The sequence below is a fragment of the Chamaea fasciata genome, unplaced genomic scaffold (assembly GCF_029207755.1).
Source record: "Chamaea fasciata isolate MVZ Bird 193981 ecotype frontalis unplaced genomic scaffold, bChaFas1.0.hap1 SCAF_6, whole genome shotgun sequence".
NCBI lineage: Eukaryota > Metazoa > Chordata > Aves > Passeriformes > Sylviidae > Chamaea > Chamaea fasciata.
Window position 1 is genome coordinate 69,369,572 of NW_027094091.1, and position 10,805 is coordinate 69,380,376.

The window sequence follows — 10,805 nt, forward strand, 5'->3', positions numbered from 1 at the left end:
AATTAATGAAACGGAGTAATAAAGAAAAAAATCATAATTATTTCGAATTAAACAAAATAAAACATTAAAACTGAAAAAAATGCAGCTTTATTTTTGATATCTTAAGCGTTACTTTGTATCCAGAAACCACGGAAGCACTTCTCCCCTGGTAGCCCCAGCCGGTCTCCCCGCGCCGCACCAAGCCCCGCACCAGCCTCCGGCCGTCCGAGTCACGCAGGGCGCGGCGGAAAGAACCGGGCACGGCCGGCAGCGCTGCCCCAGGACACCGCCAGTCCCCACACGCTAGCACAGACAGACGCGGGAGTCGCGTGCGGGCTCACCGGCGCTCCCCTGACCGGAAGCCGCAAAGATCCCGTCCTGGCGCAGCCGCGCTCCTCCGGCGGCGCTCCTCCGACCGCCCAGTCCCACCCGTCGCTCTCCGCGCCGCCGCCGAACTAGCGCCGAGACCCCTCAGGGCACGCTATTTATCCCCCAGGGCCGGGCCACCCCAGCCAATCACAACCTGAGGCAGCGGCGGCCGGGCCAGCCCAACCTATCACAGCGCAGTGTCGGCCCGCCAATCCCGGCCCGCCCGTTCCCGCCCCCCTCGGCTCCGCGACCCCCCGCTGTCCCCTCACGCCCCGCTCCCGCCATTCCGCCCGCTCCCCGCCGTCTCCCCGTTTCCCTGGGAGAACTCCCGGCCGGGACCTCAACGGGGAGCTCCCGCCGCCCTTCCTGGGTCCCGGCAGCACCTGCCGAGGCTGCGGCAGCGGAGGCACGGCTCCGCTCGTTCCCAAAGCCGGGGCGGCGGGAGGGACGCCTCAGGCGAACGGGGGACCGGGACCGGGCTGAGGGGCCGGGCCGCGACTGAGCGGGCGGATCTGGGCGGGACCGCGCCCGGATTGAAAGGGCGGCTGTGATTGGACGGGGCGGAGAAAGGCGGGCCGGGATTGGCGGGGCTCTGCAGCTGAGGCTGCAGCCAATGGGAGCGCGAGCGCTCAGGCGGGCGGAGCCAGGGGCGCTCGGGGGTCCGCGGTCGCCCGGGGTCCCGCTCCCGAGACCCCCGTCCCCTTCTCCGACCCTCCCTGTGCCCCGGTCCCGGCTGAAAGGCCCCTGCAGAGCCCCCACCGGAGCGCCCGTCGGCACTCGGGGCAGGGAGGGGCGTAGCCGGCAGCCCGGCCGGGAGCGGTTCCGAGTCGCCAAGGCGGACTCTGCGGTAGCAGCGCGGGCCAGGGAGCGGCGGCGACGTGGGGGGGAGGGGGGTCGGCGGCGGGGAGCGGGGGGGGCGTGCAGAGCCCGCTGCCGGCTGTGGGCGCCTCTTTCCCCGCAGCGGTTCCGCTTCTGCGGGGACTTGGGCCGCCCCGACTGGGTGCTGGCCGAGATCAGCGCTGGGAGGATCAGCACCCTGGCCAAGATACTCAAGTGCCCGCCCCCCGCCTGCTGCGGGCCCGCTGCTCACCGCGGGGGGGGTCAAGCGCTTCAACACTACAATGGCATAATCAGCAACATTATTTAATCTCGTGTTCTTCATGCAAGCCTCAGCGTTAAGAACACTACCGGCCTCTTCTAGTAGTAATAATATGCGTATATTATGCATATGTTATTAGTATTAATATTTAGGTAAGAATTGTTAGTGTTAACACTGATAGTGAGTGTGTTAGCTGGTGTTTACCGTGGTGCTCTGCTCTCCCACAGTATGACAAGATCCCGAAGCTGCCCTTAGATGCAAAGTTAGGTGAGCACTGCTGTCCTTACCACGATCCCCTGATGGAGCCATGCTCCAGGCATGGGCAGCAGTGTGTCTGGGGATGCCTTTCCAAGGTGACAGAGCTCACCCCCCCTCCCGTCTGCAGAGTCGGGGGATTTGAAGGCGACCATTGCTGTCCTCGGCTTCATCCTCTCCAGCGCGGCCAAGCACTGGGTAGATGGTGAGTCTCTGTCAGGTGACCTGCAGCAGCTGGGGCTGCCCAAAGGTTCCTCAGGCGTGCTGGGATGTTGCTGACAGTTCCCAGCCTTGCCTTCACATCCAGATGGAGGGCAGGCTGGCTGCTGTGCTGTCCTCTGTCACCTCCCTTCTGTCCATCAGTCCCTGGGGCCTCCCCAGGTGCTTTGGTGGAGTTTGGCAGCTTCAGGTCTGGTGTGAGCAGAGGGGTTCTTCTCTTGTCTCCCCTCAAGAGCAGAGCATGCCAGCGCCTTGTGCCATTCCTTTGAGGAGAAGCAGAGCCCCTTCCAGGACTGGCTCAGTGCCTGCAGCCTGAGGTGTGAGCGGGGTGTTGGGTCTTAACAGGAGTGTGGGGGTCAGTGTAAATCACCATGCTGGAGTGAACCGGGGTGCTGACACCATCCCACTCCCCACCGTACTGACCCAGCTGGGCTCAGTGTGCTGGCACGTGGATTACACCCTCAGCTCCAGCGACTTGCAGGAGGTCAATGAGCCCGTGGTGCACCTGACCTTCAGTGTGCGGGACAGAGTGTGAGAAAATGACAGCTGTCCCTGCAATGCTCTCGGCCAACAAGTTCCAGGTGCTGCTGGCAGGTGAGGCGCCCGGAGGGGTGGCAGCAGGGAGGATTCTGCAGGGGAAGGTGCTGTGGGAGGCACGCTGGGAAGGGGATGCTGGAAGGGATGCTGCAATACCAGCAGCTCCCCCACATCTCCGTCCTCTCTCTGCAGTTCTGAAACAGCCCTGCCATTCCCTCCATCTGCCCCAGACCGCTCACCATTCATTTGCAGGCTTGGTTTGATAACCAGGATGCCATGGCAGGAACAAACAGAACTTTGAGATTACAGAAGATGGGATTAAACCTGTTTATGGGAAGAGGAGAGATTCAATCAACCCCCTACGAAAAAGATGCTGTAAAATGCATGAGCTGTTTGTATGATCTTTTAACCTAATTATTGTAGTAGAAACTATTAACCTTCCTGAAATGGTATACAAGCTTTTGGAAAACCTCAGTGAAACCAAATTCTGATCACTGAATCAGTCTTCCTGTCTCTCCTTCAATCGCCAGTAGCTGAAGGGCCAAGGAAGGGACGTGCTCGTGGGAGGAGGAAAGTGACTGCTGCTCCAGCCTTGCCTGAGGTGCCTCCAAGTGTCAGAAGAAGCTGCTGGACATCTGCTCGCAGGGCCAAAGGTGAGACTGGCAGTCCCTGTGGGGGCTGTGGGGAGCTCTCCCACAGCCCATGGGGCAGAGCCAGATATGCCCTCTGACTCCTCATTTCCCTCTTCCTTCTCCAGGTGCAGCCCCTGCCATGTGAGTGTCACCTGCTGCCACCTCCTGAGGGACATTTAAGGGGCCAAGAGGAGCTCAGGCAGGGCCTGGCCACAGACGGAGCTGCCCTGTACCTGTCCTCACGCTTCTTTGCTACTGTTGCACCCTGCCAGTGTGGGAGGGAGAAGCTGAGCCTGGTGGTGGGGCTTTTTATGGCCGGCCACAGGCATTTCAGGGGAAAAGGGTGAAAACCACATGCTGTGCTGGACTCTGACTCTTTCCTCTCCCTCTTCCCTTTCCGGCTGCTGATCCACTGCTTTTAGTTGACTAATAAAGTATTTTGTGTAGAAATCACCGTGCGTGCCTTTTCACGGGAAGGATAAATCCCTGTGCCCAGTCTCTTCCCCACAGGGGCTGAAGCAGACTTCCCCTCCACCTCATCCCCAAAAAATAAAGGTAAGCTCAGCCTCCCCAGTCCCAGGAGTGAGATACTGCTCAGAGGCAGACACTAAAAGAGCAACTACAACAAAGCCCCTGGGAGGAGGAAGGTCAGTGCAGTTACCTGGAAACAAGTTAAAAAAACAGGCTCCAGCTTGTTTTTACATAATCCTCTTGATTTTTTTGTGTTTCCTCTTCTGCAAGGGTGGTGCAAGGGACAGGCAGAGGGAGAAGGAAGGGAGTAGAGTGTGTTTCTACACTCACTGCTAGGCAAGATGAAGGCTGCAACACAGGAGTCACTGTGGAAGCTGCTGCTCCCCACACCTCTATGGCTGGAGCAGAACTTGTGCACACCAGCCTTTCTGCACCTTTGTCCACACTTAAAGAACTCAGAACTCGCTCAAGACCACCTACCCTGGCTGGGCAGTGGGCAGCTGTCCTCCTTCCCTGAGGAGCAGGGTTGTTCAAGCGCGTCTCTGCAACACTTGGGTGCAGGACATGGGGACACTGCTGTTCCCTGGAACTGCTGCCTTGCACAACGCTCGGGATGGGGAACAGCTCAGTCTGTGATTTGAGCTCACAGTGTTGGCCTGGGTGGCTGCAGGAGGACCAGGAGGTCAGAGAGCACACGAAGGCTGCAAAGGAAAGCCTCAGGCCCTGTGGCTCCAGCAGCAGGTGGCCCCACACAGCCAGATGCTCCAGGAGGTCACAGCTGGGGGACAAAGCACAGGGCTGAAGGGACTGATCTCCATCGCCACATGCCCCAGCCCTTCTGCAGGGACTCACAGCATCGCCTCCGTAACGGGGAGGGAGGCCTGGAGCCGGGCGGTGACTGTGCTGCCATGGGCCTCGTACAGCCAAACCACCAGAGCCTCAGCCCTGTCCTCGGCCTTTGGGGCAGCTCAGACAGACGAGACAGGCATCATCTCTCCAACACCAGTTGCTGTGCTCAGCTGAGCCTGGCCACCACTCGGTGTGGGTGAAAGAGCAAGCCCTGCCCAACAACAGCACCTCAGCCCCCCTGCCCTCCCCTCGTCCACCCCAGCACCTGCCTGACAGTCTCCAGCACGATGGCGCGTGAGCTGACAGAAAAGGCACTCCAGGATGGGCACTGGGCACAGCTGGCTGGACCACATGGAGGGGGCAATTCAAACTGTGGGCTTGCTGAATCACACCAGCCTCCTGAAGGGAACCTGCAGCACAAGAACCTCCCTCCAGTCAGCCTCTGTACACTGATGGGCAGCACGACGGAGAGGGATTAAAAAAGAACAGGGACAGCAAACAGGACACAAGGATCCCATGGGAAACAGTGGCACGGGGAGCACCACAAAGCCACAGAGAATAAGCATGAACACGAGGCGTGGAGAAAGATGGAGAAAAAGAGAGAGTGCCAAACACATGGCAAGGACAGAGGGATACAGAGACAAAGAGGGAAACAAGGACCCAGAGAGGAAATGACCACAGCACACCAGTGGGGAAAGACAGGCAAGATGCTTCTCACTCCAGCCACTACACAAGTGCAGCTTCCCTGGAATTTCATGCTCCGCATCTCTTCCAAGCTCAACAGGTGAACAAACAGGTACCGCAAACACCTCCTTTCTTTGGACAAACCCATTGGGAGAACCTGGAATCCAAGGATGGATCTTAACATGGCAGTCCCACTTGCTACTCTCCACCTTTTCTCCAGCTTAGTCCTGGGCTGGAAAACAAAAAACAACAAACACTTAAAAACCAATCTAGAGGTGTCTTGAGGATGCCCAGGCCTGGGAGAAAGAGAGGTCCCACTACGACCCTCTTGGCCTTTTCCCACTCTGAGGACCTGTGGAAATGCCCATACAGTTCCTAGGTGGACAGCCTGGGATGTTTTCTGCACACCAAATGCCACAGCCCTAAGCACCAGAAACCGGAAGATGGTCGGGATTGCAATTCACAGCCTCAGTGAAACCTGTGTGGGACATCAGTGTGCAGAGGAATTAAAAGTCACCATTTTTAAAAGTTAAAATATCCATGGAAGTTACTGGCTACTTAAAACAGTGTGCTTCATACAGCCTCCCATGCTTATGGATTTATCAAAAGAAGCAGCTTCAGGTTCCTTCCTTTTGGAGCCCAATTCCAAACAGGAAACTTCTCACATCTGCTCCTGAGAGAGACAAATGGAACTTCAGGAGCTCAGGAAAGCGACTCCCTCCCCTGAGTCACGTCTCACCTGTCCGAGCACCCACAGAGCTTTTATACTACCTCTCTCTCAGCTTTCCACGTTCATTTAAATGTAAGAAGCCTGCAAGCTCTGCCCCAGCCGCATCTTCCCTGCGCCCCAGCACTGCCCCACCCGCTCAGGTGCTGCTCCCTTCTGCTGCGCTGCCCCTCGCCACGGGGCCGAGGTGGGAGAAACCGCAGGTTTTGCTTCCCAGGAAAGGCTCCGCCGGGCGGCCCCAGCCGGCCCCGCTGCTCCTCCCCGGCTCCGTGCCCGCGTCGGGACCGCCTTCGCCCCACGCAGCCCCGGCCGCCCGCTGCCGGCCCGGCTCCGCTCGGGGCCGCCCCCCGCGGCTGCCACCGCCGTCCTCGGGGCTTCTCCCGGGACCGGCCGTTCTCCGCTCCGCTTCAACCGCGCTGCGGCAGCTCCCGCCCTCCTCCATTGTCAGCACAGCCCTCACGGCCGCCACTGCCGCAGCCGGGGCCCGCGCCCGGCGCTCCCGAGCCGCTGCCGGCGGCCCCGCGGGGTGTGACCGGTCAGTCTCCCTTTCTTTACCTGAGTCCCAGCCAGGTTTTCCGGGCAGCTTTCAAGAAATGTGGCTGTAACTGCAGATCAAAAATGAAGTAATTGTGATAGCATAACTGGGGTGAGGAATGACTTTCTGGGTGTGAACAGAAAGCAGCCGCTGCTGCTGGTCGGGCCGGCCGCCGCCCGGCTCCAGCAGCGACAGCGAGTGCTCCCGCTCCGGGCACAGCGGCCCCCGACATCGCCTTCGAACCGCCGGCCGAGGAAGCGACAGGGAGGGCGGGCACCGGTCCGGGATCACCCCGAACTGCCCTCGGCTGAGTCCGGCTGCTGGCCGAAAGTCGGCGATTTTCGTCAAGCCTCGGCTATTTTCGGCTGCACTCGGTTACAATAGGTTGCGAGCAGCGTGCCAGGACTTCCGCCCTTCCTCGCCGCCATACTGGTTGAGGCTGAAGCCACTTCCGGTCGAACCGTCATCTTCAGTGCGGGCACTCGCTGGGGTGCCCCCCCGCTGCTGGCACAGGCGCCTGGCTCAATGGACCGCCGGCAGCGGCGCCGCTGCGCCCCCATCCCGTGTCCGCACACCCGCAAACGCCGCGGAAAATCGCGCCCGGACGGCTCTGTGGTCCGGGTGGCGCGCGCAGGCAGCCGGCTGCCACGCGCCCGGGCTCCTTGCCTTTTTCCCTCCCTTTCGGCCCCGAGCTGCGGGCGGGCGGGCGGCAGCGCCGCCCCCGAGCTCACAGTGCGGGGCTGCCACGCGCGTCGGGGACGGGCGGGGGGGACAGCTGCACTACCGCTGTTTGCCCACAGGGTGGCAGCATTGCCTCACAGATCATGAGGGACGGGCACGGGGGACAGCTGCACTACCGCTCTCTGCCCACACGGTGGCAGCACTGCCGCGCGGCGGCGCGGAGCGGAGGCATAAACGAACGTGCCCAGGAATGCCCTGGCGAACAGCCTCCGGAATAAATGGCCCAAAAGACCCCCGAGCACACCTGCGAGAGCCCTGCCAGCAACCAGACCGAAACAAAACAGCCTTTCGTTCAGGCTCTATTTCAATATTTTTTATCTTTGTGATTCTGATATTTACATTCATCATTACAATTCATCTTTTATATTATGTACATTATACATCATGTATTATGTTTATTATACTATTATATTATTATAGATATTAAATATAGAAAGTTATATATAAAATAATTTATTATTTATTATGTAATGTTATAAATAATAATACATTTCATTTAAATATGACTATGTACATTATAGATGTTTATATTATGTATATTAAATATATTTATAAAACGTGTAGTATGTAATAATATATTGTGTATTTTTTATTGGTATTATTTTTCATATCCTATACTTTTTGTTATTTTTCTTTTTCATTATTTTTTAAATTCGTTTGTTTATATTTTAAACGATATTTTACACTAGATGAATTCATGAACCTAACACATCAGAAACACAATTAATTTGAATTAAATGAGCCTGGTTTTCTAAGGGGTAAAGTTTTAATCTTTATTTAGATAATATGGGCATATTTTCTCTATCTGTATGGGGTTTTTTTGGTGGGTTGCGGGGGATTTTATTTTGGGGGTTTTCTTTTTTTGTTCGCTTTGTTTTGGATTTCTTTGCTAATAAACAAGCAGGGTCGGAGAGTTACAAAATAAAACGTCTACTTTGTTTTTATTGCTCCCTCTGAAATACGCCTCGACAGCCTGGACAGCAGGCTGCTGCTGGTAACACTGTGCACGGGTAGGAGGAGACCTGGTCGGGGCTGGGAAGGAAAAAAGGGCACCACGGTGGTCACAGCTTTCTCCCTTCAGGAGTTTTATGGAGCAGAAAATACAGAGCTTTTGCCAACTGCGCTCTCTATGACATCCCGACGTCCAGCGGGCACCGAGGTCATTTCTCATCTTTCTTGCCAACAGCCAAACCCCCAGGCGCCCGGGGGAAGAAAGAGTATGGGGAAAAAAAAAAAAGGAACAAAGAAAACATGAAAAAATAAACCAAAACTATAGAAAATAATAAATAAAATTAAAATACCAAAAGAAAAAAATTTCAAAGTAACAAAAAAGTGGAAAAAAAATTTAAACAAAAAATTAAAAAACGAAAAGTAGTTTTAACAAGTAAATAAATAGCTAAAGAAAAAAAATAAAAATTAAAAAACTGAAGAAAAAGTCTTTGAAAAACCACAAAACGCAACATGAAAAACCACAACAAAAGAGCACAAAAATACAAAAATAACAAAAAATAAAATACAAAATTAAATAAACGCAGCTCTCACCTCCTGCCACTGCCTAAAAAAGCGCCATGGCTTTCCTCAATTATGCAGCAATAAGGGAAACAAACCCAGTGCCCCCCAGAACAGAAGGTTTTCTAGACAATTCCCACTTCTGCTTGGAAACAAATTCTATTTTAGTGGGAAGCTCATTTTGGACAAACATCCAAATGTGCCAAGGTAGGAAAGAACCAGCCCCTTGTGTCCAAGGAACAGCAGCTAGGCCTGGATTCAGGTTTTAATGGCATTTATGTAATTAAAAATGCAGTAAATTGAACTTTACAAAGAGACGAATCGTGGCAAATAAATACTTCAAAGTTTTCTTGGGAAATCACAGAATTTTGTGGAGATGGTGCTGGACAATTGCTGATTTACCAACATTAATTGGGTAAATTTCCTTAGAAATGTGCTCTACAAGGTACAAAAATTCCAATTAGGATGGAAAATTGGAATAAATAAATATTCCCTTACTAAAATCAGAGAGAAAATCAGAGTTATTCCTTCAATTAAAAGGAAGGAATAACATCCAAATCCAAGCCTGCCTGGAAAACAAGCTCAGGAATTTCTAACATTGAAAACTTTTGCAAGAGTCATGAAGTTGGTGAAAGTTCATGGAATGATGATTTAAAATCTGCTTCCTCTGCTCTGATTTAAAGGGAAGTGGGAATTCAACAGGTCCAGTTACTCCCATCCAACCTTGGACTGGGATAAGGCCTTCCAGTGGCTTCACTTCCTACTGGCTCTCTCCTTTTCGCCAGCTACCTGCAAGAGGAAAAGCAACAGGAATAAAGTCTCAAACAGGATGGCCTTGGTCCAGGCAGACTGAGGTGCAGCTCCCAGGGAGGGAGGCCAGGCTGCGCCTCGGGGAGCTCCGGGAATCTGGGATTGCCCGTGGGATTCAAGGGCTGGAAAAGCACACCCACCTGCCAGGTTCAGTGCTGGGACAGAGCAAGGCCAGGGCTCGGGGGCAGCAGTTAGAGCTGGGACTGCAGGAGAACACCCCAAACCCGGGTTAAACATCCGGCACGACACGCAGCACGCTCCGGGAGAAACTCGGGCGGGAGAAGCCCCGGGATGCTCCACGTTCCTTGCCCTTGGCAGCTGTGCCAGGGCCTCCCTCAGAATGCTGACCTCACCGTGCAGCTCCTACAAAACAGGAGAACTTATGGGAATCGCCCAGAATCCCTGGACTTCCAGTTATTAAGAACCACAGCTGCAGCGAAAGGTGTACAAACGCTACTGCAAACCAGCAGGTCTGAGGAGACGCAGGGATTTATTCCTGAGGGGACACAAGGATCCCTCAGCCAGCCAGGATTTCTCCCAGGCTCTTCCCACTGCTCTCTAAGGACACAAACAGCAGTTTTTCCCTCGAGTTCCCCTTTCCATCAATGCCAAGACTCGTGTTCTCCTCCAACCCCAGGTTCAGGAAGGAAAGTAGGAATATTATCACTGCACAGACTGTCCAGGAGGGTGTGACTGAGGCAGCAGCACCAGCTCCCACTCCACTGCTGCTCTGGATTCCTGAGCAGCTCCTTTCCATCCTGCCCTTCCCAGCACCATTCCCTGGGTGCCATGTCCACAGACACCTTCTCCATGCAGCTTAAAACCCACAGACACCAACAGAAAGGAGATCAAAAATCAATTCACATGTTGCTAGTCAGAGAGAATGGGAGAGGCCTAAAAATCTGCATTTATTTTAGAACACTAGAGCAATTTCTTCATGACCCTGACTATCAGTGATGGGCAGATAAACACCTTTAACTTACTACCTGCAAAAACATCAAGTTTCAAGTTTAGTAAAGATAAAATTTTGCTGCAAAAATAAAAGAGGTGGGATGTTGGTGTTAGTGCTTTAACCTTCGGACATTAGCGGGTATTTGTAAAACAAATTCATTATTGAAGCAGCTAACTTGAAAATAAGGGGTTTTTACAATAAAGTTGACCAAAAAAGAGTCTCAAAATTAAGATATAGGCTGCACAAATATTTAAGAAAAAAAAAGTTGTCTTTCGTGCGTATAACCTGCCAGCCTCTCATGTTTTCAGTCCTTACCATTTATTTTTACCAAGGTGATGATTAAAACCTTGTCAAAAGCTCAAAAAAAAAAATTCCAGGACAAGGCAGGTGTTTTCCCAAGTACCCTCAGTGTGGAGCTGTGTCAGCCACAAGTGTTT

At 53.9% G+C, this 10,805-nt stretch overlaps 2 long non-coding RNA genes across 3 annotated transcripts; one reads left to right on the forward strand and one right to left on the reverse strand.

The window, feature by feature from the left end:
- Positions 1–1,475: 1,475 nt before the first annotated feature.
- On the reverse strand, positions 1,476–4,807 carry LOC136291553 (uncharacterized). The gene is made up of 2 exons (XR_010721614.1): positions 4,680–4,807; positions 1,476–2,782 (listed from the first exon to the last, which is right to left on the reverse strand). It is a non-coding gene; the product is annotated as an uncharacterized lncRNA (long non-coding RNA).
- On the forward strand, positions 2,443–3,534 carry LOC136291552 (uncharacterized). Of its 2 annotated transcripts, XR_010721613.1 has the most exons (4): positions 2,443–2,515; positions 2,711–2,849; positions 2,989–3,111; positions 3,216–3,534. It is a non-coding gene; the product is annotated as an uncharacterized lncRNA (long non-coding RNA). The 2 variants fall into 2 exon arrangements; XR_010721612.1 differs by lacking the exon at positions 2,443–2,515 and having other exon boundaries at positions 2,767–2,853.
- Positions 4,808–10,805: the final 5,998 nt, after the last annotated feature.